The sequence below is a fragment of the Carassius auratus genome, chromosome 24 (assembly GCF_003368295.1).
Source record: "Carassius auratus strain Wakin chromosome 24, ASM336829v1, whole genome shotgun sequence".
Classification (NCBI taxonomy): domain Eukaryota; kingdom Metazoa; phylum Chordata; class Actinopteri; order Cypriniformes; family Cyprinidae; genus Carassius; species Carassius auratus.
The window spans coordinates 5,051,662-5,075,503 of NC_039266.1; the positions used below are offsets into that span (position 1 = coordinate 5,051,662).

The 23,842-nt window shown below is 35.9% G+C and overlaps 1 protein-coding gene and 1 long non-coding RNA gene across 4 annotated transcripts in view; both read right to left on the reverse strand.

Annotated features, from left to right (window-relative positions):
* Positions 1 to 23,842, reverse strand: part of dpp6a (dipeptidyl-peptidase 6a) — a 345,025-nt gene that overhangs the window by 169,293 nt on the left and 151,890 nt on the right. The gene's annotated exons all lie outside the window — the stretch shown is intronic.
* LOC113042167 (uncharacterized) lies at positions 15,498 to 17,436 on the reverse strand. The gene is made up of 2 exons (XR_003275546.1): positions 17,012 to 17,436; positions 15,498 to 16,196 (listed from the first exon to the last, which is right to left on the reverse strand). It is a non-coding gene; the product is annotated as an uncharacterized LOC113042167 (long non-coding RNA).

Genomic DNA, 23,842 nt, shown 5'->3' on the forward strand with positions numbered 1-23,842 from the left:
TGTATTAATGGCTTTTTTTGCATATTTGTAAATCTATCCAGTGCGTTATGGTTTGCGCTCTGGAGATTGTTTTTTGCAGCATTGAGTAATGAAGTCAATTACAGACATATCTGTTGATTTCTTGAATCAGAAGCGTTTAAGTTAGAATCCATAGTTTTTGTTTAGGTAGGCTATTAGGTTCTGTACGAATCATCTAATTAAAACAAAGTGTTGATGCAATGTAATTAAGAGATCCGTGTGTGTGTGTGTGTGTGTGTGTGTAGTTAGAGCACCTTCGTTCATTTAAGAAGCACCCTCAGTGATTTGATTCTGGAGCTGGTCCTCCCTCTCTCACTCTCTTGCTCTCTGTAGTGTAGCTTTGTAAAATGTGTTTTATTCTAGAAATTTGGGTTCATCTTAAATGAACCTCTGTATGACTATCTACATTTGGACAGTTCTTGTAAATTACCAGATTACAGAAAGTAACACAAATGATTCCCAAATAAGATTCAATAGTCCCTTCGGCACTCAAGGTCATTCAAGAACTATTTTAGTTCAAGGTCACTTGAAAATGATTGAAATATTTCAAATGTACATAAGCATATCGCAATGACATGCAATTCATGATAATGAAAATTATAATAATTATAACTCAGATAAACCATAGGCTATATCGTCATAGCAGTGTGTTTATTAGATGGTATTCATTCATATTCATTGCATGGTGTCCGTCTCTCCTCAGAGTCCTGTACACAAGACAAATGTACAGAATACAGCTATTTATCTAAACTAACACATTTTTGACACAACCTGCAAATTACCATAATAGATAACTAGGTGTAACGTGTCTATAGTACATTGTACAGAGGTCACAACTATCGCACGAATACGATAATTATTGTGTGTCTGGCAGCACTGCCATAACTGCATTACCTTTCTTCTGCTGGACATATTTGGAGTTTCAGCGTAAGAGTGCCCTCTGGCCTTCTGATGGAGCAGTATTTACTACTGGTCATAGAACCGTGCTTCACGGACAAGCTGTGCTTGACTGAATAACCTTTGTAGCTTGTGTATGTATATTAATTAATGTGAAGACTATGCAATAACTTTTAGTTTTACATTAAATCATCCAGTTTCTGTATTGTTTCTTACTTGAACTGTACTGTTAAATATATCAAATGTAAGCCTGCCTAAAAGTCAAAGCAATTTTTTTATGTAATGCTAAAACTGGTCACATTCAGAAATTGTAATAAGGGTTTCTTTTCCAAGATATAATGTCAAACATATACATTGGTTATATAATTTTTCTTTTTTTAAATATTTTTAAATACAATTTATATTGTTTTACACCCTTAATGCATTATTTAATCAAACTCTAAAAAACGCTGGGTTGTTTTTTCAACCCTCATAGAGCGCCCTCTCATGGCTGGAGACGGTAATGTTTTCTCTTGGTTCTAAATAAATGCGACTTATAGTCCAGTGCGACTTATATATGTTTTTTTCCTCATCATGACGTATTTTTGGACTGATGCAACTTATACTCAGGTGCGACTTATAGTCCGAAAAATACGGTACATAGGAGGTGAGCATCATTCTTTTGAGAATTACGTAATGTTTCTGTTGTCTCCTGCCTGTTTTCTTCACATTTTGATGCAACAGCAGTGTGATTACGTGCTCATTTCATTAAACCGCTGATGTCTGTGTTTTTCATTTTAGAACTCAAAACAACTTCTTGGTCTTCCCCCTTAAAGGAATAGTTCATGCAAAAAAATAATTGACTTGCCTTCATGTCATTCCAAACCTGTAAGGCTTTTGTCTGTCTTTACAACACAAATGAATATATTTTTAATTTTCTCATAATTTCTAGTTAATCCATTGAGAGTCTAGATAATCTGTATTTTCAAGCCTCATAAATACAGAGTTATTGTAGAAGTAATCCATTGCTATATTTATATACTGTATGATTTATTCTGAATGTAATGTTTTATTCACATGTATGTTCAAAAGACAATACTGGTTTCCCAGACTAGCAATGGAGGACAAAAATTAAGGGAATATTAAATATATTTATTTGTGTTCCAAAAATTAGCAGAGTTTGTATGGGACTGGAACAACATGGGGGAGAGTAAATTATGACCAATTTCTTTTTTTGGTGAACTAACCCTTTGAAGAGCAACCGTCCCCTTACATGAAAATTTGTGAGGTATGTGAATGTCATGTCTGTTTTAATGTTTCAGTAAAGTAGCTTTCTGAAAGCAATATATTTCTTCAAACAATATGACTTGTCCTCACACTGGTGCTGCCATTATAGCATTCTAGATCGCTGTGGTAGACAGAGACATTAAACATTAAAATGTGTTCTCTTTTTAGGCCACTGATGAAGAGCAGGCGGTGACTTGGATGAATGCTGGTCAAAGAAGAAAATGTCCTTTCCCCTAAACTGATTCAACAGTGGGTTTTAAAGGAGGATGCTGCCCTGGATGATGGAAAAGATCACATACTGTTCTGATGGGGCTTCTTCATGGCTACATCAGTTATGCTGAAAAGATCATGAAAATTGACAGTGATGCATGATATGTATTCATGAACTATGAAACAAACTGTAAGTGTATAACTTATATAAAAAAAATGTTAAATGCTTGTTCTGTGTTTAGTAGAAATGGAGTTTACACTGGCATTTATACACATGCTCACATTCTTTCACACAGACATGCATCTGTTAAATGTTATAATATCAGTGTTAGTGTTGTGGTTTATTTGTAACTGTCAACCCAGAATAGTTGGTAAAGAACTTATCTAATTATTGTATAAAAGTGTTTTTGTATATTTATATAATGTAAAAACATTACAACATTTTTTTTTATCTTAAGTTATATTCAACAAATGTTCAATGCTTTATTTATAAATTTTAAAGCTGTTAATGCCATACTTTTCTTCATGTCTTCTAATGTGTTACTTTTTGACTGTTTTTAATAAATATTTACTTTTTGATTGTTATTATTTGTGTGTAAAATGTATTTTAAAATGAAAGGATTTGCAGGTTTAATGCCTAGCTTAATTAGGGTTCATTTTAGCCTTGCAATGTAGTAATTTTACACCAGTAAAAAAGCAACACAGCATGCTAATTTAAAAGTAATAACCCAACTAGCTGGGTTAAAATAACCTAGTGTTGGTTTGGTCCCTTTTTGACCCAGCGCTGGGTTGTCAAAATAACTCAAATTGGGTTGTTTTCAACCCAGCAGTTTTTAGAGTGCACATATTAAATATTACATTATTTTAACAAAGTATTGCATATTGCATTTTTCTTGAGTATCACACAGGCCTAGTAGTTATGATCGAAAGTTAGACTATAGTATGTCAATGGTTTGTCAGTCTTCACTTTTCTATTGGCCTGGCCAGCCATACAGGCCAGCAAAATGTTGAATCCCTTATAAGCAAACCAGTGTGTGCTAAACTGCAGCCATATATTAGATATTTAGACTTTTATAATGAATTAGCCAAATTCAGTTCACAAAATCAGTCTAAAGGATTCAACCTGTCTGAATTCAGATTATATTTTAATATTCTTATCTTAGATGACTGGAAAGGTAATTGAAAAGTTATGCAAGTTGTTCATAAATTGTGGGAAAAGTAAATGCAGAAATAAGAAATCAAGAATAATAATATTCATGTAGACAATAATGTGTCTAAAGATTCCCGTATACTAAAATGTATTGCTTATCTGATGATTCTGACCAGACACATCATCAGATTCCTTGTTCAATTTCAATTGTTCATAAAACAAATATGATCCATTTTCAGGGATAAAAACTGACCAGGCAAATGTTTCAGGTCTAACTAATATTGTTCCATTCAGAACAATCCAGTTGGTGTGCCATTCTAAATGTTAATGAATTCTCTTTTTATTTCTCCTCAAGGTCTCTGCTGTTCTGCTTTTTGAACCTGCTTTGCCTTCTCTGTTAATTAAGGGCAAGGCAAAGTGTGTTCTTTTCACCAGGCAAATTATTCTGGAATGCCCAAAGGCACCTGATCATCAGAGGTCATGCGATTCCAAAACCAAAACTCACGGCGTGGATTTGTTCATGTCCTTCAAGCATGGAGCTGTGGGCTCAGGAACGTGCAACAAAACGGTAGTGCTGCTGCACGCTGTCTCTTAATGAATATGCATAAGGCGCTTTATCATTATTCCCCACCAGAAAAAGACAAGAGAGAAGGCCTGTATGTGCCCAGCCACATGCTGAGGAACACAAACTCCACAGTCCGTCCATCAGCATTAAGAAGGGCCTGGTACTCGACACATATTGTGATTTCAATAGCAGGGAGTTCAGTGTCAACACACTGTCCTTCTTAACATACGTTATTCAAATGTTGTTCGAGAAGAAAAGGACACATAATTTTGTCATTTGAGATGAGTGGCTTGCAGCATTAAGCTGAGCATGCTGATCAACCCCCCAATGAGCTCACATTCCCTGTGCCAAAATTCAACAGTTTTGCCATCCAAGTTCTGCTCTACTACTTGTCCTTCAAATCAACTCTTATTTTTCATCAGCCCTGTGATGGGTGAAATGAAAGATCTCTTCTCGGCAAATCAATCACCTCCAAGCTAATGGCATTCGTTTTGGTCACAGTTGCCAGCAGCATGCACTTGCTGAAGGATACAGCCACTCTGCTAGCCACATAATAGATGTTATTATGCTGCGGTAGGGCCTGGGCAGTGTATACACAGCCTTATTGGTAATACTGACAAATAACTATTCAGAAAATGATAGATGACCTTGGTTGGCATGTCTTTAAATACACATTTTGCTGAGTATTACAGATGAACTGATTGACAAAGACAGACAAGATGGAAGTATTCTATAGCCTAATTACTTAACTCCAGTGCAATCTTCAATGGCTTGCACAGTATTAATTAACCCTCACATGCATGGTATCCACTACAGTGGATGGACCATTAAAGGCAATCCAAACCACCATGAATGACTCATTTAGTTCTTTACTCATAATCTTACATGAATAATAGTAGTTATCCATACAGCTTGTACTAAATATATTTCCAGACTTTAATCTGAAAACAGGACTTTGGACCACTGAGCAACAGTCTAGTTCTTTTTTCTCTTTAGCCCAGGTAAGATGCTTCTGACATTGTTTCTGTTTCAGAAATGGCTTGGTAGCCCTTTTCCTGAAGACATCTGAGCATGCTGACTCTTGATGCACTGACTCCAACTTCAGACCTCTCCTTGCGAAGCTCTCCCAAGTGTTTTAATCGGTTTTGCTTGCCAGTATTTTCAAGCTTGCGCTCATCCCTGTTTCATATGCACCTTTCCCTACCCATTTTTTTTTTCTTCCAGTCAACTTTGCGTTTAATAGGCTTTGATACAGCACTCTTTGAACAGCCACTCCTTTCGGTAATGAACTTCTGTGTCTTACCCTCTTTGCGGAGGGTATCAATGATTGTCTTCTGGACCACTGCTAAGTCAGCAGTATTCCCCATTATTGTAGTTTCAAAGGACAAGAGAAACCTGGAATTTATACTGTAGGGATGTAATTTACTGAAACTCAAATGTAAATATTCTAATATTTTGACTTTTTTCAAATATTTAGAATTTTTGAATTTCATGAGCTGTAAGCTCTAATCATCAAAAAAAAAAAAAAAAAAAAAAACTTTACATAGTACATGCAATAGTGGTGGAAATTATGATTCTTTCAAGATATTCGTTCATTTTCAGTTCGTTCACCAAAATGATTCGTTCAGATTCGTTCACTGACCATTTCTTCTTATTACACAAAATATGCCAGCAGGTGGCGAAAAAGAGTGTCTTAAGTCAACGAACTTATTCACTTGTTACAAAAACGGATTTGGCTTTATTAAAATGTGTGCATAATCGCATTCAATATACAAAGTCTATTTAAGTTGTTCAGATGAACAAAGCACAAGGTTTTATTGCATAATTATAATTTAATTGTTTGGTCAGACAGTTCATATATTAGCCTATATATTCACATTCTTAAATCGGGGATTAAACGTAGAATTATGTTCTGTATGCTAAATATGAAAACAAGTGTATGGGCATAGTACCTATAACAGCGCTTTGCATTTTGCGAGATTGACATGCTAAATGGTCAACTGACCCGGTTTACTCTCATTCATTTCATTCACGAATGAGATAAGTTAAATACCAGTTCATTTCATTCACGAACGACATGTATCCGTTCAATAAACTTGTTCGCGAATTACATTTGTACCAGTTCAGTCATTTCATTCATGAACGAGATGTACTAAATCATTTAAATCGTTCACGAATGACATGGGTATCAGATCAGTCATTTCATTCACGAACGACATGTGTCAGTTCATTCAACTCGTTCGTGTTCATTCAACGAGCTGTGCATGTGCTGCTAATAGCACTGTGCTGCTGTGGAGGGAGGAACTTCAGTGAACAAGAAATATGAGTCAGTGGATTACGTGAACCAGAATGATTCATTCACCGAAAAGATTCATTCAAAAAGAATGATTCGTTCACAAACAACACATCCCAAAGAGCGAGAGGCTGTGTTGAGATGCTTTGGGAATGCCTTCAGCGTGACCATTTTTCAGCGTGAATCACATGTGTAAATAGTCCTATGGATGGGCAGATGTCACAGGTGGGGTGGCATAGAGACTAGAGGTTGACTGATGTATCGGCTTTGTCGATTAATCGGCACCGATAATTGATTACTGGAACAATCGGTTATCGGCAAAAATCCATGCAGACAGTTTTCCGGGTTGCATCCATTGCTGGAGTGGCTGAAAGGGCTATGTTTTTATTATACAGTGCGAGAGCAGCCTCCAGTGGCTGAAATCACTGACAGCATGTGCTATTTGTGTAGACCCGTGATGCTGCACACTGAACAGAGCGAGAAACTTCAGATCCAGATTTAAATGCTGCTGACAGAAAATCCTGCAACACCACAGAGTGCCCTTCACATAGTTTTCCATTAAATTATATTATATTCGCCCCCAATTGTTGTTAATGTACATAATGAATTGTATATTGAGCATTTTCATCTAAAAGTTTGTCTTTCTGTGGCTCTAATAAAGTCTGTATGCTACATTTATAGAGCTATAATATAGATCGATCTTTTCATTTGTTCCGTTTTTTTAAACACAGAACTTCAAACTTATTTATGCTTCATTGTTCATTCTTGAAGTAAACTTGTGTCCATTTGGTGAATAAATAAACTGTTTTAGACCGTTGCTCGAGTTGAACGCAACTCGTCCGGAGTTTGTGTGATAGCGGTGAGTTCTCCTAGACTCAGCGCTGCTCTTTCATTTTGATTAGATAATCATTAAGTGTTCAAGAATAGAAGCAGTTAAAATGTGAGAGTATACATTGTGCTGATATAGTTGTAGTGCCATGTGATTTCCATGTTGCGGAAAACGCGGACGGAATTGTGGAATCCATTCATAAAAACAGAATTCACAGTTTAACGCGGAATGTCACGGGAGACGGACGCGAGATGGACTAGTATCTGTTAATATTAAGCTGCAAAACTCGAATTAAATGAATCCTGTATGTTCTGCGTGACTGTAATGTATGGTTTCATTTATACTGAAGCACGCTTGATGTTCGCTGTGATTTCAGCTTTTGTTGTCTCTCTAAATGAGGACGTAAACATATGAAAAACATCTCCAGAACTGCTCTCAGAGAGCTTTCATGACCTTCTGAACGTTTGATTTGAGTAAAACTAGCCTCATATCACATACACAGAACTGAAAGGTATTCACGGCAACCCGTCAAAATAAAAGTTCGGTCTATTTTTCAGTAGAATATATATAGCATACTTCTACTACTACTACTACTACTACTAAAATGAAACAAATATGATGTTTTTAAGGAATAATCACGCAAATGATTAGCATTTTTTTCCATGTTTTAATTTTAATAGTAAATCCCCTTTGTTTGCCCAAAATTGTTTTGCATAATTTTCAGTAATTAAAAGATAAATTAAATTAATGTTTCATGTCTTCATTTGGTAACCAGAAAATTTTTAACACACATCACAGAATTTTTGAGGGGAAATAAAGCATAAGGCTTCTTTAAGAAATATAAATACATTCGTATTTTTCTGACTATAAATCGCACCTAAGTATAAGTCGCATCAGTCCAAAAATACGTCATGACTAGGAAAAAACATATATAAGTCCCACTGGACTATAAGTATCATTTATTTAGAACCAATAACCAAGAGAAAACATTACCATCTACAGTGCCCCCTCACAGCTGTAGACAGTAATGTTTTCTCTTGGTTCATTTCTCTTCGTTCATGTCAAATTAATTTTGATAAATAAGTCGCACCCGATAAGTCGCAGGACCAGCCAAACTATAAAAAAAGTGCAACTTATAGTTTGGAAAATAAGGTAAGTTGTTTTATGGATTAAAATAATTAGAAATGCTAAAACACAGAATTTGGTAAAAAAAAAAAAAAAAATATATATATATATATATATATATATATATATATGGTGAGAAAAAATACAACATTTCACAAGGCCCTAAATGTAATTTTTGTTAAAATTAGATTACATTGATGTGAAAATGTATACATTTCATGGTTTTAATTAATTTACTTTTTATTAATAAACTTTAACTATTAAAACAGAGTGGAGAAAAAATCTAATGGAATTTGGAACAAAATTAAATTAAATTTGGAATAAAAATACAGAAGCACAGCCGTTTTTTCTGGGCCAAGGCTCATTTAAAATGGACTGTGGAAAACTGTTATGTGGTCAGACGAATCAAAATTTGAAGTTAATTTTGGAAAACTGGGACGCCATGTTATCCAGAATAAAGAGGACAAAAACAACCCAAGTTGTTATCAGTGCTCAGCCTGCATCTCTGATGGTATGGGGTTGCATAAGTGTGTGTGGCATGGGCAGCTTACACAACTGGAAAGGCACCATCAATCCTGAAAGGTATATCCAAGATCTAGAACAACATATGCTCCCATCCAAATGTCGTCTCTTTCAGGGAAGACCTTGCATTTTCCAACATGACAATGCCAGACCACATACTGCATCAATTACAACAACATGGCTGCATAGAAGAAGGATCCAGGTACTGAAATGGCCAGCCTGCAGTCCAGATCTTTCACCCATAGAAAACATTTGCCACATCATAAAGAGTAAGATGCAATAAAGAAGACCTAAGACAGTTAAGCAACTAGAAGCCTGGATTAGACAAGGATGGGACAACATTCCTATTCCTAAACCTCAATTTTAATTAATTAATAATTATTCATATTAATTCCTAATTCCTCAGTCCCCAGACATTTGCAGACTATTATAAAAAGAAAAAGAGGGGATGCCACACAGTGTAAACATGGCCTTGTCCCAACTTTTTTGAGATGTGTTGATGCCTTGAAATTTTAAATCAACTTATTTTTCCCTTAAAATTATATATTTTCTCAGTTTAAACATTTGATGTGTCATCTATGTTGTTAACTTCCACATCATTGCGTTCTCTTTTTATCCACAATTTTTACAGTGTCCCAACTTTTTTCGGAATTAGGTTTGTAATTAGAGCAACTAGCTTGGAGTCCTCAAGTGGAGGACCGGCAGGGAATGGTCAGTCTAACTGCTCTGGAGACCTCCTTGGAGGTAGCAAGACTCTCAGAACCACTACGTTTCCAGGCAAAGGCTAAGATAAGCACTCACTGGATACCGCTGTGCCCTGAAGCACCATGGGTGGCAGGGGTGACAGACCAATCCCCTGACGGCACTGAGGAGAGACAGGCACCTTATTATGAAGTGTACATCGCTCTTTCCCAGTGGGGCCCACCTATAGAAATCCTGGGCCAAGGAATTAGGATATTCTAGCCAAATACTGTATAACAAGAATGATGGTCCACAGAGAAACTCCAAATATTCTGGGAGCATACAAGAGCTGATGCTCACCGAATGAGGAGCTGGAAAAGTGTGCCCCGTGGCATGCACAGGGAAGAGACTGGTCTCTCAAGGATAGGCGTGTTGGGCTATCAAACCGTGACAGTGATGAGGCTCCATTTACGTCAGGTGTACCCCATCACAGGCCGCCAGCCCTGGCTCATCCAGCGCCCATCCTCTCTCATGCTACCACTCCTGTCGGGAGCCTGGTGAAGGGCAGCAATTTAGGATGGGGTGCCAATGATAATCAGGGAGGAGGCAGCTGACTCGTAACTATATATATAAAATTTGACACCACCCCAGGCCACTGTTGCTGCAGTCACCACCACCCAATTCATGTGTCCACCAGACTGCTAAATTATTTGGCTCTTTCAGTTGTTTGAATTGAATAAATCTAAATCCTTAGACTGTGGACGGGCAAAATAATCAAATGGAGTATCAAGGCATTCACTGTCTCTATCATTTTTCCCTGAATCTCCCTCTCTCTCCCTCTGCACATTGACTTTCCCTGTAATATGAAATAAGCACTTTAAATAATCTACTTTAATTATGCAGCCATCAGTTGTATGTCCCCATGATCACAGTCCTACTACTGATGACATTATGAATCATAAATGCACATATATTTTTCTAAGAGTAAAGCCAGCATGTTTAGTTTTGCTTATAGCTTAAACTTTACCTGAAGTTTTCTGCTCTGACTCAAAAGCTGAACAGTGCAGCCACCCCCCAGCAGGAGCACTTACAGCACTTGCAGCACTAGTGCTACTGTTGCTTCCTTCGTCATCTTCAAAATAAATAAATACACACTGTAGACTAGGCTATATATTTTAGGCTAGAAATGGAAAATCAAAATTTCTGATCAAATTTGGCACTAAAAAAATACTGTATCCCCATATGTAAAAATAAGTTTGCTAGTTTGTGCAAGTACCATTGTATGTTCTATGTGTATGGAAAAACTATACTTTCAAAAAATATATATTTTATCATTTTATTAAGAATATTTTATATACAAGCAACAGCACAAATAAAATACAATAGATTAAAGATGCAAATAAAATAAACTCACTTTCAGGGTTTTTTAGGGAGGTCTAACGTTAGATTTTAACTTTACTGAAAACGTTCCAACGCAACATCTGACGAGTTTTTCCAGTTCACATAACACACACACACACACACACACACACACACACACACACACACACACACACACACACACATATATATATATATATATATATATATATATATATATATTAGGGCTGGTCAAGTAAATGTGTTATTATCGCATTAACTCATTAATTGATTAACGCCAACAATTATTTTATTGCGTGTATTATATATGAAGAGTCTGGTTAAAAACTTATAATGTTCCACCCAAAATGCAATAAATCCATTTAATCAATGTAAAAAATATTTATCATATTGAAACTGTTAATATTTATTATATAATTAAAAATTATTTAAATATGAAAGCCGATAACCGATATGTTGGCCGATAAATCTTACTCCACATTTTAACATAATTTTGTAAAAACCTGATTACCAAAAAAGTCTTATCATGGCATCAAGGCATTAAACACTTCAATATAAATCAAACAAAGCAGCCTTACAAATAAATAAAATAATAAACATTGTCATTATTAAGAGTATTTGGCATTTCTAATTAATGTAGACCTGTTATTTTCTGGCTATTATTATTAGGTTACTTGTATTATTAAAATAATATTACAATTAATTTGCTTTGCAACAATTTCATAGTGCATCACCGCATAACTGACACGTGACTCACAGCCTGTGAGGAAAATAAAAAATGAGGCTATTAGTTTAGGCTACTCCTCAATGAAAATGTAAATAAAAAAAAATAAAAAAAATCTTTTAAAACAGGTTTATTATAGCCTACAATGAATTATAGGCCTAAAGCCAAAATAAAATTGTTACACTTTAGTAACACTGAATCAATTTTATGCACCAACTTTCAAAAACAACCTGTTCAACACATAAAACATGTTTCTTCTCATTGTTTTCACTATGTTCGGGCCACAAGAGAAACATAAAAAAAATAAATTAAAATTAAGTTAATTTAATATATCACATATTAGAAGATTAGTCTCTCGTCGTCTGTGAGAGAATACGCACTGTTAATGTGTGCGTCGTCAGATGCCGAAAGCGCCGTCAGTTTTTACTTTCACTATCATGGTGAAAGACATTGACTGCCATAAGTTTGACCTGCACAAAGTTTGCACATTGCTTGTATGATATCCACTAACTCGCCTTCAGGGTTTAAAACAGAAGTAGCCTATTTCCAATACTGCAATGCTCCCGCGCTACAAACCCTGTATAGTCAGATGTGTCATGGACATGCTCTGAATGCGCTGAAACACGGCAAACAAACCCAAATAATTCACAACTTTTTTTATTACGGTAATATTCTCTTTATAATATTATGTTTATGACATTCCCAATTATAGTTATTAATGTTGTGCACTGCTGTTGTGCACAAGCTGTGTGTGCTGAAGCTGAAGAGCTTAATGAACACTGGTAAACGGAAGTGCTGCCAGCTTATGTAACACAGGAAATCGTATCATATATTCAGATATTTATACAATGCACATGTGAACTCAAACTAAGTGACGTGGTAATCAGAATGTGTAACTTCTGTTGTGGATGCGCTCTTGGCTCTTCCCGCAACAACACGCGGAAACACAGAAACCAAAATAAACAAATTTATAATGTTTTATTATTATAGTATTCTCATTATAATGTTATATATATATATATATATATATATATATATATATATATATATATATATATATATATATATATATATATATATATGACAATCTCAATCATAGTTATTAATGTTGTAAGCTGCTGTTTGAGCTGCGTGCGCTGAGCTACAGATTATCACCATCAAACCGAAGATCTCCATTGTGGATGCGCTCTTCCCTTAACAATGCGCTAAAACACGGGCGAACAAAGATTATGTTACATTATTTTTCAGTAGCTAGCTAATAATCTCATCATAATATGACAGACTTGCCCTGCACATTACAGTTCACTGTATTTCAATTTTTGAAGTGTTTCCAATGATATTTCAAGCAATTAAAAACCATCCTGGTGAACAATGCGCATCTGAAGTGTCTCTGCAGGAAATAATGCATTATTTATCAGCTCTAAGATATCGGCCAAAGTCTCTTATTGGTTCGATAATGATAATCAATTTTTATGTTATCGTTATCGAACCGATAAGAGAATTTGAGAATTTTTGTATATAATGTTCTGAGGTCATGCAATATCTTTGTATAAAGTACACACTGCAATTTAAAGGGTTTTTCAATGAAAATCTTCCTTCCTGCTGAAGAATTTAAAGGCCCCATTCTTTGTGATCCCATGTTTCAAACTTTAGTTAGTGTGTAATGTTGTTGTTAGAGTATAAATAATATATGTAAAATTATAAAGCTCTAAGTTCAATGACAAGCCAGATATTTTATTTAATAGAATTTGCCTACATCGAACGACCAGTTTGGACTACATCCCTCTACTTCCTGCAATAATGACGTCACTAGAACAGTTTTTTGACTAACCTCCGTCCACAGAAATACACAAAAAGGGGCGTGGTCTTGTTTGCGCTCTAACGGAGAAGGGGGAAGAGTTGCGTTTGTGTTTGGCGCCATGTCGTCGAAACATTGTTATTTTCATCTCAGAGTCCAATCACTTTTGTTTGGCCTTCCCAGGGACGCTGAACTTAGAGATCAATGGTTACAATTAACGTTTAATCCGGTTCCCGAAAATTATAATCCACATGTAAAACTATGTGCAGCACATTTTGCTGAGCACAGCTTCCTCAATCTCAATCAGTTTAATGCCAGATTCACAAAAATGTTATTCTTGAAAGATAGAGCAGTTCCCTCTTTGCCTGGAGAAGGTGTTGTTTATGGACAACAACCGGTAAGTGTATTTTATTATTTAAGTTGGTGTGTTTAACAGTTTCTGTAACTTATTACACAAAGGGCAACGCTGTTTAGCTTTGTTAACTAGATGGTAGGGCTGTGCAAAAAATCTTATGCGATTTTCATGCGCATCTCGTCTGTGAAGGCGCTCCTGTGATTAGAAGTACATCTTCAGCACGTGTGTCAGATCAGGATTGGCAGGTTATGAAAAAACAAATCCTGCTCACTAGCCTCTCAAAACTAATCCACCACTAGCCCAATCGAGTTTCCAGGAGGGCAGCATGCACTAAGCTGCTGTCGAATCACAACAGATCACAACAATCAGAACTCGTTACGTATTTCTGAAGGAGTTATAGAACAAGGAAGTCATCAGCCCATTTTTATGACAGTGAAAACAGCGGTATACATATAAGTAAACTGCGCGAAGAATACTGTGGGGTTTTTTTTCACGCGAAACATGAACACGTTATATCGCACACTTTAAATACAACTAAACCTTAAAAAAAGCATGAAAAACTGGACCTTTAATTTGTCTCTATCCTGATGTCATAAATATAGCATATCATTGTTATTATTATCACCATTTAAAAGTTATTCGAAAATACTTTCTTTTTGTTTTACAGAAAGAGTACCAGCATACAGCTTGGCAGTGATATAAGGATGAGTAATTAATGACTACATTTTCAGTTTTGAGGTGAACTTTAACAACGACATCAACTTTTCAAGCATGCCTGATTTGTATAAGCACTTTAAGGAAACGGGGGACAAGCACCAGAAACTATGAGATTCAGTTAAAGAACAGGAATGGTTGGGTGAAATTAAGTTCAGTATACGTGTGAAAGCGTTTTGAGTGAGCACTGATTAATTCCCCCTGCGATACAGTCTAGCATGAACTCATATTTCAGGAGATTGAAAGTCTGCTTTCTTTATTGCGTATGTTCACCGGGACTTTCATCAAGCAAAAGGCCGTGAAACAACAGTAAGGCCATGGCAAAACAGGCAATTACATTACACCCTTGGGAAAACGGCTCCTAGCTGTAATTGTTATCTCTTTTAAGAGAACTTTTGATGCCGAAAGGCTGTGCTAAGTGTTCAGCAATAGTTTAAACAGAACCTTTTTGGCCTTTTTTTCTTTTTTACAGCTGCGGAAGAGCAGCAGACTGACTGGTAATCCAGCCTTTGAGCTTAGATAGTACTGTCATCCCTTTGTTGGCTCTTAAATGTAAGATTTTAATTGCGATTTTTAAAGATCTAGCCTTTTTAAAATCCTACCTCTAAATCCACGCAACACCCCAGAGCTTTCGAAATAAAGGCAAATCTGTTGTTGATTTCAAAGTCTGAGGATTTAATGTAACACGTAGACTGAAAGAACTCTTAAAGTTCAAGATTCAATGCATCAAAAAAGTGTGTGTCTGCTGTAAAAGGCCTTAACCCTTTAGAACCTAAGGCTAAAATTGGCCGTTTTCACTCATTTTGGTTTATTGAGTATAAAATTATAACATAATGTGGTATCTTCAAGTGTAAGGTGTCATTTTTTTCAGAAAAAAATAGGCTTTCAGGAAATTACAGTTATTGTACATTATTTAGTGTAATGAGTTAGTAAATAGAATTAAAATAGACAAAAAAATTAAAAACAGGAAGAAATTGTACTGGTTTTTATTTAGAAAAAATCTGAAAACTCATGATCGAAAGAATCTAATGCCTCAATCTTGAAAAAGGAACTATAATACATATATACAAGTATTTTTGAGACACTGGATTGCACGGTTTTCACTCAGGAGCCATTTGTGGTACTCCAGTTCTCCAGGCGTTTTTGGATCCTTCAATCCAGTCATTTAAATGTGGGGCTCTCTGAAGCAGTTCCTGTCTACAGGACTGCAAGCATAGTCCCACATCACATTCCTGGCATGTCCATGGGGTGCTCCTTTTGCATCGTATGCAACTTTGTGAAAGGTCTTGAGTATCACTCACAGGAACAGGCAGATGATCGCATCTCTCTCTCAGCCGGCCATCCAGGGGAACATCTGTGAGCGGAGCAGCTAGCAGCTCCTGAAAGTTTTGCCGTGTCATGAGCTTATCATGGTGGATGGCACACAGCTCTTTGTGTAAAATGAAGCTGTTGGTCACTGCAATATCTAGGAAATGCTGGAAAATGGTCACATATGACTTGTTTTATGGGGCACCGACTTTGTTCTGAGCATCTTGTTGGAGGTGTCAAGTCCCCCCATGTACTTATTATACAGCTACAGCTGCGACCACGGCCCCGGCCCCTCTGAGATGGTGTTGTGTTCGATGTAGATGGCCCATTTGCTTCTTCGTAGATAACTGGAGAAGCCACACTAAAAAAAGAAGCAACATGTGTTACAAACTCACTATATATGTACATAAAAATACTTTTTTATTATGAAGCAATTTATTAGTAAGAAAATTTTTAAAAAAAATTATATAAATATATAATAAATAACTATAATAATAATAATAATACAATAAAATAATAAAAATAAACCCTGCAGTTACTTACACACATTTGCATACACACAATCACACATACATACATGCACCTACTCACACACACATATACAGATATAGACATAAATGTATGCATGCACAGTCACGCATGCACGTACGTACACACACATCATAGACTGTATAAGACACACACATGCACACATACACAAACAGATACATGTGCACACAGATACACACAAACAGATATACACATAAACAAACACACAGATATACAAATGCACACATTAGCAGTAGCACACACAAACGTATGCACACATGCATGCACACAAACATACATATACACATGCACGCACACATTCGCATACACACACACGCACCTTTACTTACACACACACACACACACACACACGCACGCACACATACTTGCACACACACACACAGATATGTCCATGCACTTACATACACACAGAAAATTATGTATGCATGCACACGCACCCATAGACATAACGCTAACGTTACATGAGCAAATATGAACGCATGCATGCACATGCGCGCTTACAAATGTTTGCAACGCACATATAAGTGTGTGAAACCGTGTTTTTTCGTACAGAAACACGGAGTCTGACTATTTTATTCATTTCTCATCGATTAATCAGCAAGAAACAAATAAATAAGCTTCACTTACCAATCCACGACTGGATCAAAGCCAGCAGCATACGCCTCAACATCTGAATACAGACTCCGGGTCCGATGAATCATGTTCAGCCTCTTCCCAGGTGTCATCAGAGATCAAATCAATCGCCTCCTCTCATGTAAAACCTTTTTTCGCCATGTTTTTTGTTCGTTTTTGTTTATATTTCACACTCTCAAACTTTCAAACCTGCTGGGCTCTGTATCTCCCGCTTCAACTCCGCCCTTCCCCCTCTCCCCGAAAGCTGCTGTGATTTGCTGCTGGAAAGCATGCAGTTACCGTATTAAGCTGTATATTGTCTTAAAGCGCAAGATGTCTTCTATCAGACGCAATTTGATTTTTTTTCATAGTGCAAACGGTTGCTGAGTTATGAAAACATTAATACCGCATGGTAAATTGTGTCGGCGCCGACACGTTCGGTTTTAAAGGGTTAACTATGTTCTTAACCTTCGATTTAGCAATCGAAGCATCAGTTTTATTTTTTTTTTATTGTAGCATCAGTTTTAACCCTGGCTTATGAAATAGTTATTCTCTGCTAATATCAAATTCTAGTGCAAAAAGAGTATGGCAAGAATGCTGCATTCATCCAATCAATTTTACTGACCTAATAAATATGCAAGTAAGAATGTTAACTCATGGTTTATGAATGTATGATTAAAATCTTAAAAACTTGAAGTCTTGTAAGTATGAACAGAATGAAACATGAGATAAAGTAACCAAATAATACAATCACATAGGTTTTTAGAATGATATTGACTCAAATGTGAAAGCTCATAGGACAGGGTTCCTCAAATCTTGTCCTGGAGGTCCAATGCACTGCAGAGTTTAGCTCAACATTGATCAAACTCACCTACCTGTGATTTTCTAATGATCCTGAAGACATCGATTAGCATTCTCAGATGTGTTAAGAGCTAAACTCTGCAGGAAAGTGGATCTTGTGGGCCAGATTTGAGGATACCTGTCATAGGCTCTTTATCTAACATTTGTACAACAGTTAGTTCTAGTCCTCAGATTTGATTGATTGGGACTTTGCACTGTTTGTTTTACTTCGCTGGTCTGTGTTTTGTTGTTTCAAACAGGCTGTCATTCTGTAGAATGTATTGGTGGGGATGCTAAAATAGCTAAAACTGAATTATTAGTATTTCTCAAAAGGTCCTGTTCTCCAATTTCCTGGAGAAGGTTATATATAGACAAAAAACATCTGAAACATTAATTAAACTGATTTGTTTAAAATCTCGTATTCATTCAAAAATCCCATCACAGTGTGTTGCTCATAAACATGCAGCTGATCCTGCTGTGTGCTCATTTGGAACAATAACTGCAATATTTTGACTAAAGTTACTCAAGTTACCCAGTAGGATGTCTTTGAAATGTAGTAACTTATTCAAAACAGTAGTTAACAGTAAACTGAAACAAAATGACTTCCATGCAAGTTCTACAGTATATGTTTCCAAACTTAATTGGTTAACATACAATAATGTGATTAGTTCATTACTATAGCAGGTTATTTGCCAATTTAGCAGACATCATAAACCTTTTCATATCATAGAGATTTATGGAATATATAAATTTTTGACAGATTTTTATAAATTAATGGAAATTTTTTAATGTGAAAATGAAATAATGTTCAGTGCATTAATAATGTGCATTTAGTTAATGTGCAAATCGTAGACAACACTTATTTTGACCTCTTTTCAAACAAACGTGCCAAAACACATACCAGTTTCTTGAATAAATATGAAACCAATTCAGAAAAACTCTGATTTCTGGTTTAACAAACTGTATAAAAGTCAAAACGCATTCAAAACCTTGTTGTGTGTGCAGTCATATGTGAATATCAGCATGGCTGTCATCTGTGTTGCCAGGTTCATGGTTTTCCTGTGCAGTTTAATTTTGTAAATGCCATTGCAGGAAAAATTATGCCACTTGGGCTATTTTTATAATGTACCACAACTTTGATTCATCTGTAGAAAAAGAAAAAAAATTAATAGATACATTTTCCAACGTGTATTGATTGACTTCATGCACATCAGGAATTTTTGCAGTTTAATGAAGTTAACCTATCACATCACATTGTGTATCGCATTGTGACAGTGTTATTCATAGCTCACATGTGAAATAGATTAAAACGCAAAGGCAAAGAACTAAAAGCTTAAAAAAGCTGTTTAAATTGTTTTAAATAAATAAATATGTACATACTACAGATAAACTAGCTAAATTCATCCAAGTGAGATTTAAATCAAATTAAAATGCTTATTTTAAGAGTCTTTATGAGAATCCCACAACTGTTGGTTATGATTTGATGAGGGGAAATTGGGCTAGTTTTTTTGTATTTTTTGTGCAGGATTTGCATTGTCTTTGGAAATATTTCTAGGACCTAGCAAACCTGGCTGTAATTATCTGCAGCACTTGGCCTTTGGATGAATTATAATGGTTAATCTCCAGAAATATTTTGTTGGTGATCAACCCATTTGGTTGAAATAATAGTTGTTATACTATAAAAAAATAAATAAAAAACACCTTTCGAAACATAATCAAGCTAAATATAATCCTGAAAACATTCGGGTATGTCACCTAGCCGTAGTGTGAATATCCCTTTATTCACTCACAGTGTTACGAAGACAAAGTGGAGGTAGGGTGTTTACTGACACACACATCTGTGGGGAAAATGAAGTTTAAAATGGCTTTCCAAATCATATTTCTCACTGGTCTTACAAAAAGCTCCACACCGTTTCGAGGTGCCAAAGCAATCGCTCACTGTTACATTAGCTTTAATGTCAAAGTCTTCAGCTCGGCAAACCACCAGCACTGAGATTACCCAAGAGACTAGAGCACTGTGCTCTGACTCAGAAACACAGACCTGATCGCTTCAGCCGGTCGCTACACAGAACAACGCCACACCGCTCCTTTTTAAAACCATTAATACCACACAACAAACAGAATGTGTCGCTTGCACAGAAATGAACGCAGCACTGCAGTGTTGTTAGCATTAGAAGAGATAAACAGCTTTCTCTTCCAGCTGGGGTTGTATTGTGGCTGGGATGTAACAAACATCAGCATTGCTCATTGCCACTACTTTATTTTTCACTGGAGGAAAACAATCTATAACTGCTATAGTTGTACAGAAGACAAACCCATTCCACATTTAATCCTGTATCCACTAAACTCCACAGGAAGTTTCAATTCAATTGCCACACACACCATTTATAAAGTTCTACGTGAAGGTTATTAAAACTAAGTAAACTAAAGCTAATAAACAACAATGAATAAAAACAATAAAAAACATATTTAAAATTGAATTTAATAAAAAAAAAATCTAGAACAAAATGTATTAAAAAAACGTAAGAATTGTTGTTGCGGCTTGTTTCCAATGTATTGTGCTAATTTTGTTGTATTGTGGAGATATTTTCCATTAACTGATTGAATGATTAACTGAGGGATTTTAAAAGCATAAGATATTATCTTATACTTATCTGCGTTTTTAGATGTCACAAATACAAATGTATAGCATTTACAAAAAAAAAAAATAATAATAATAATACAATTAATAAATTTATTAATGCATTTTTTTTTTTTTTTCATTTTTCCCAATTGGCTTTGGACTGGAAAATTGCAATCCTGGCTGTCATAAAAATTATAATCCATTTTACTGATTTTTTCCACAAATCAGCACAGAACATGTCCAGATATGTTTTTGTTGTTGCTGATAGGAAGTCGTGGCCTAATGGTTAGAGATTCGGCCTCATAATCCAAAGGTTGTGAGTTTGAGTCTTGGGATGGCAGCAATTGTAAGTGGGGGGGAGTGAATGTACAGTGCTCTCTCCAGCCTCAATACCATGACTGAGGTTCCCTTGAGCACGGCACTGGCTGCCCACCGCTCTGTGTGTGTTAAATGCAGAGCATGAATTTCCGAGTATGGGTCACCATACTTGGCTGTATTTTTTCTGTTCATCACAGTAATCACATTGATTTGTACAGTATGATGATTCTACAGACCAACCAGCCTCATGCACAATTGCTCAAGCTTCATTACAGAATCATCACTTCCCACCATTTATCACAGGCAGACAGTCTAGAAATGTATCTATGCATATGCACCAGTTTTCCAGGTGCATTTACACACAAAACTGCCACATTGTGTGTGTGTGTGCATGTGTTTGTGTGTGTGTGAGAGAGAGAGAGTTTTGGGGCTGATCCGTCACGGTGCAGAACACTGCTCCACACTCCAGCATGGCAGTGCTGCAGAAAATACCACGCAAATGGGCATATCAGTCCTGTGAGCGCCAAGCCATGAAATCTGCCGAATGGGAGTTCCTATGAAAGAAGCAGTGTTACGCACACACAATCAGAAAAGACACTGTGTTAAAACAGGGATCCCCAACCTTTCTCAGGCCAAAGACGTGTTTTTAGAAAAATAACTGGTGCAGAGATTCCTCTCGCGTGACTCAAAATAAATTTGTCTAGAATTTTAAGGTTAGCTAATAATGTGTGCAATACTACATTCATGTATTTGTGTTCTATGGTTTTATGCTGTGCAAAATTGAACGTTTTTATTTCAGAACAATTAATAATTTAGCTAGACTTCAGATTTTTAACTTTAGCCCAGTGCTGGGCAAAGTACATAAATCAACTATGTGAGTAAAAGTACAGATTTTAATTTTTACATTAGTAAAAATACAAAGTACTTAATTTTACATTTACTTATATGTGTTTGTTTAAAGTACAGCGTTTTGGCAGGTTTCATCAAAATGACCTTTCTACTAATAATTAGTACCCCATAAAGAGCGTTCTAAAAGACCCCAACTAGTGAAACCACAACAAGTGTCCATGTCTCCATTCAAATCAGTCATTCCATGAAAAGGAATAAGTTTAGAAATGATTTTTCCCTACTCAGGATAGTCATTAAAGTATTGTTGTCATGACAACTAAGTGCATATGCACCAGCGCTTGCTCTGAGCGAGAGAAAGCATTTGTCTGTGAGCATATTGTGCATTTCATTTCTGGTTTGGCTGGTTGTAGTTTAGGGTCCATTTAACATCAAAACAAGCACATAGAGCTCTGACTAAAACATGTCAATATCTTGATGAATCCAGGTATAACAGAATGTCAGCCAGTGTAATAACCAAACGCTGGTTACATAGACTCCTTAGACGTTTTCCTTTAAGATTGGTCATAACTTTTAGAAATCAGTTATTGGTCTAATTTAGTTTTTTTTTTTTTTTTTACAATCACTAGGACCCATGTCTCAATACTTAGGTCACTTTTTCAAAGCTCTTCACTCCTGGAACACAACAGCACAGATGTGTGTTAAACGGTAGATAATCTGTTCTTGCATTGGAAAAAATGCATTCATTAACTGCACAAATTTCTTCTCTCATTTAGACACAACTACCACCCATCCTCTATGTATCTATAGGCCAATTTTTACATTTGCATTGCTCTTTCCAGTTCAAAACCTAACATTATACAAAACTGAATAACTTTGCTACTGTAAATTTCTACAGTAATACTATATTGAATATACACTAAATCTAAAAATTCAGTGCTATGCTAAAAATTGTTTAGGACAACTTCAAGAATTTTGAAAAAGTGAACTTTGAATTATCAGTATTGGGACACTTGTGCCCTAAAAAAAAGTTTCCGTAAGCAAGCGGTTGGGTTTACTGCTCAGAAGGTTGGTTAAACATTTAACATAGATAGATAGATAGATAGATAGATAGATAGATAGATAGATAGATAGATAGATAGATAGATAGATAGATAGATAGATAGATAGATAGATAGATAGATAGATAGATAGATAGATAGATAGATAGATAGATAGATAGATGACTCAGATCAGAAAGGAGCAGAAGATCAGAGATAAGAGGACACCTTATTTGTGTCCATGCACACATACTCATTATCTTCCTTTGCCAGCCAAGCCATCAAACGCGATTAGTTCTGCTGTCTTCATTCAACATGCCAGCCTATTATTCCTGCTCAGAGGCGAGGAAGAACACAAATGAGCTTATTATTACAGCAGTGCTAATCTCTTCCCTCAATGTAGAAAGCAAAGCCCTTCTCATTGCCAGTTAATGTTTAAAGGTGGGTGTCTATTTGTGCCAGCAAATTATATATTTATATGTGGGAAACCATCGTACCAGTCATTAAGCTAAAAACAGTCAGCAGTCTACAATTTTGGTGCATCTCACCACACTTATGATCATTTAAGGTCTTCAAACATCTCTGGGTGGTTTACAAAACAACCAAAACAAGTATTGACATCTTAAAATATATTGTAGGTGTCTTATTTCTGTAAATACTGAAGGTATTTAAGTACTGAAATTGAAATTGTTTCTTTACAATACTGTATATGACAAAAAAATGGAGCTGGGCATTATTTAAATGCAGTCATGTGCTGGAGGAAGAGTATATTTGATTTACTTTTTAGTCTTTCAGTCTGTTGTCATTTTCATGTCTCAACATGACATTCTGTATCTGTGTTTGGTTGGAACAGGAAAGCAGATTCAATCTTTTATGCAGTGACAGAAAAGATTTAAGCACAGCGCAATTGCAGTTGACATTTAACAAGAGAAAAATATCAAACAAACAAGAAAAGAAATTGTATACTTGCATATATTTTTACATTTTAATACTTAAAGTACAGTAAAACTAAATCACTTCATATGGTATTATGACGTCTTCACCTCATCCAACAGGTGTTCTAGGGATGTTTGGGTCAAGGGACTGCTCAGTCCGTTCTGTGGGTAGTAAAGCAAGTGATTTTGAGGTGTGTTTAGATCATTTTCCTGTTGGAAGATCCATTTTAAGCTTCCTGACAGA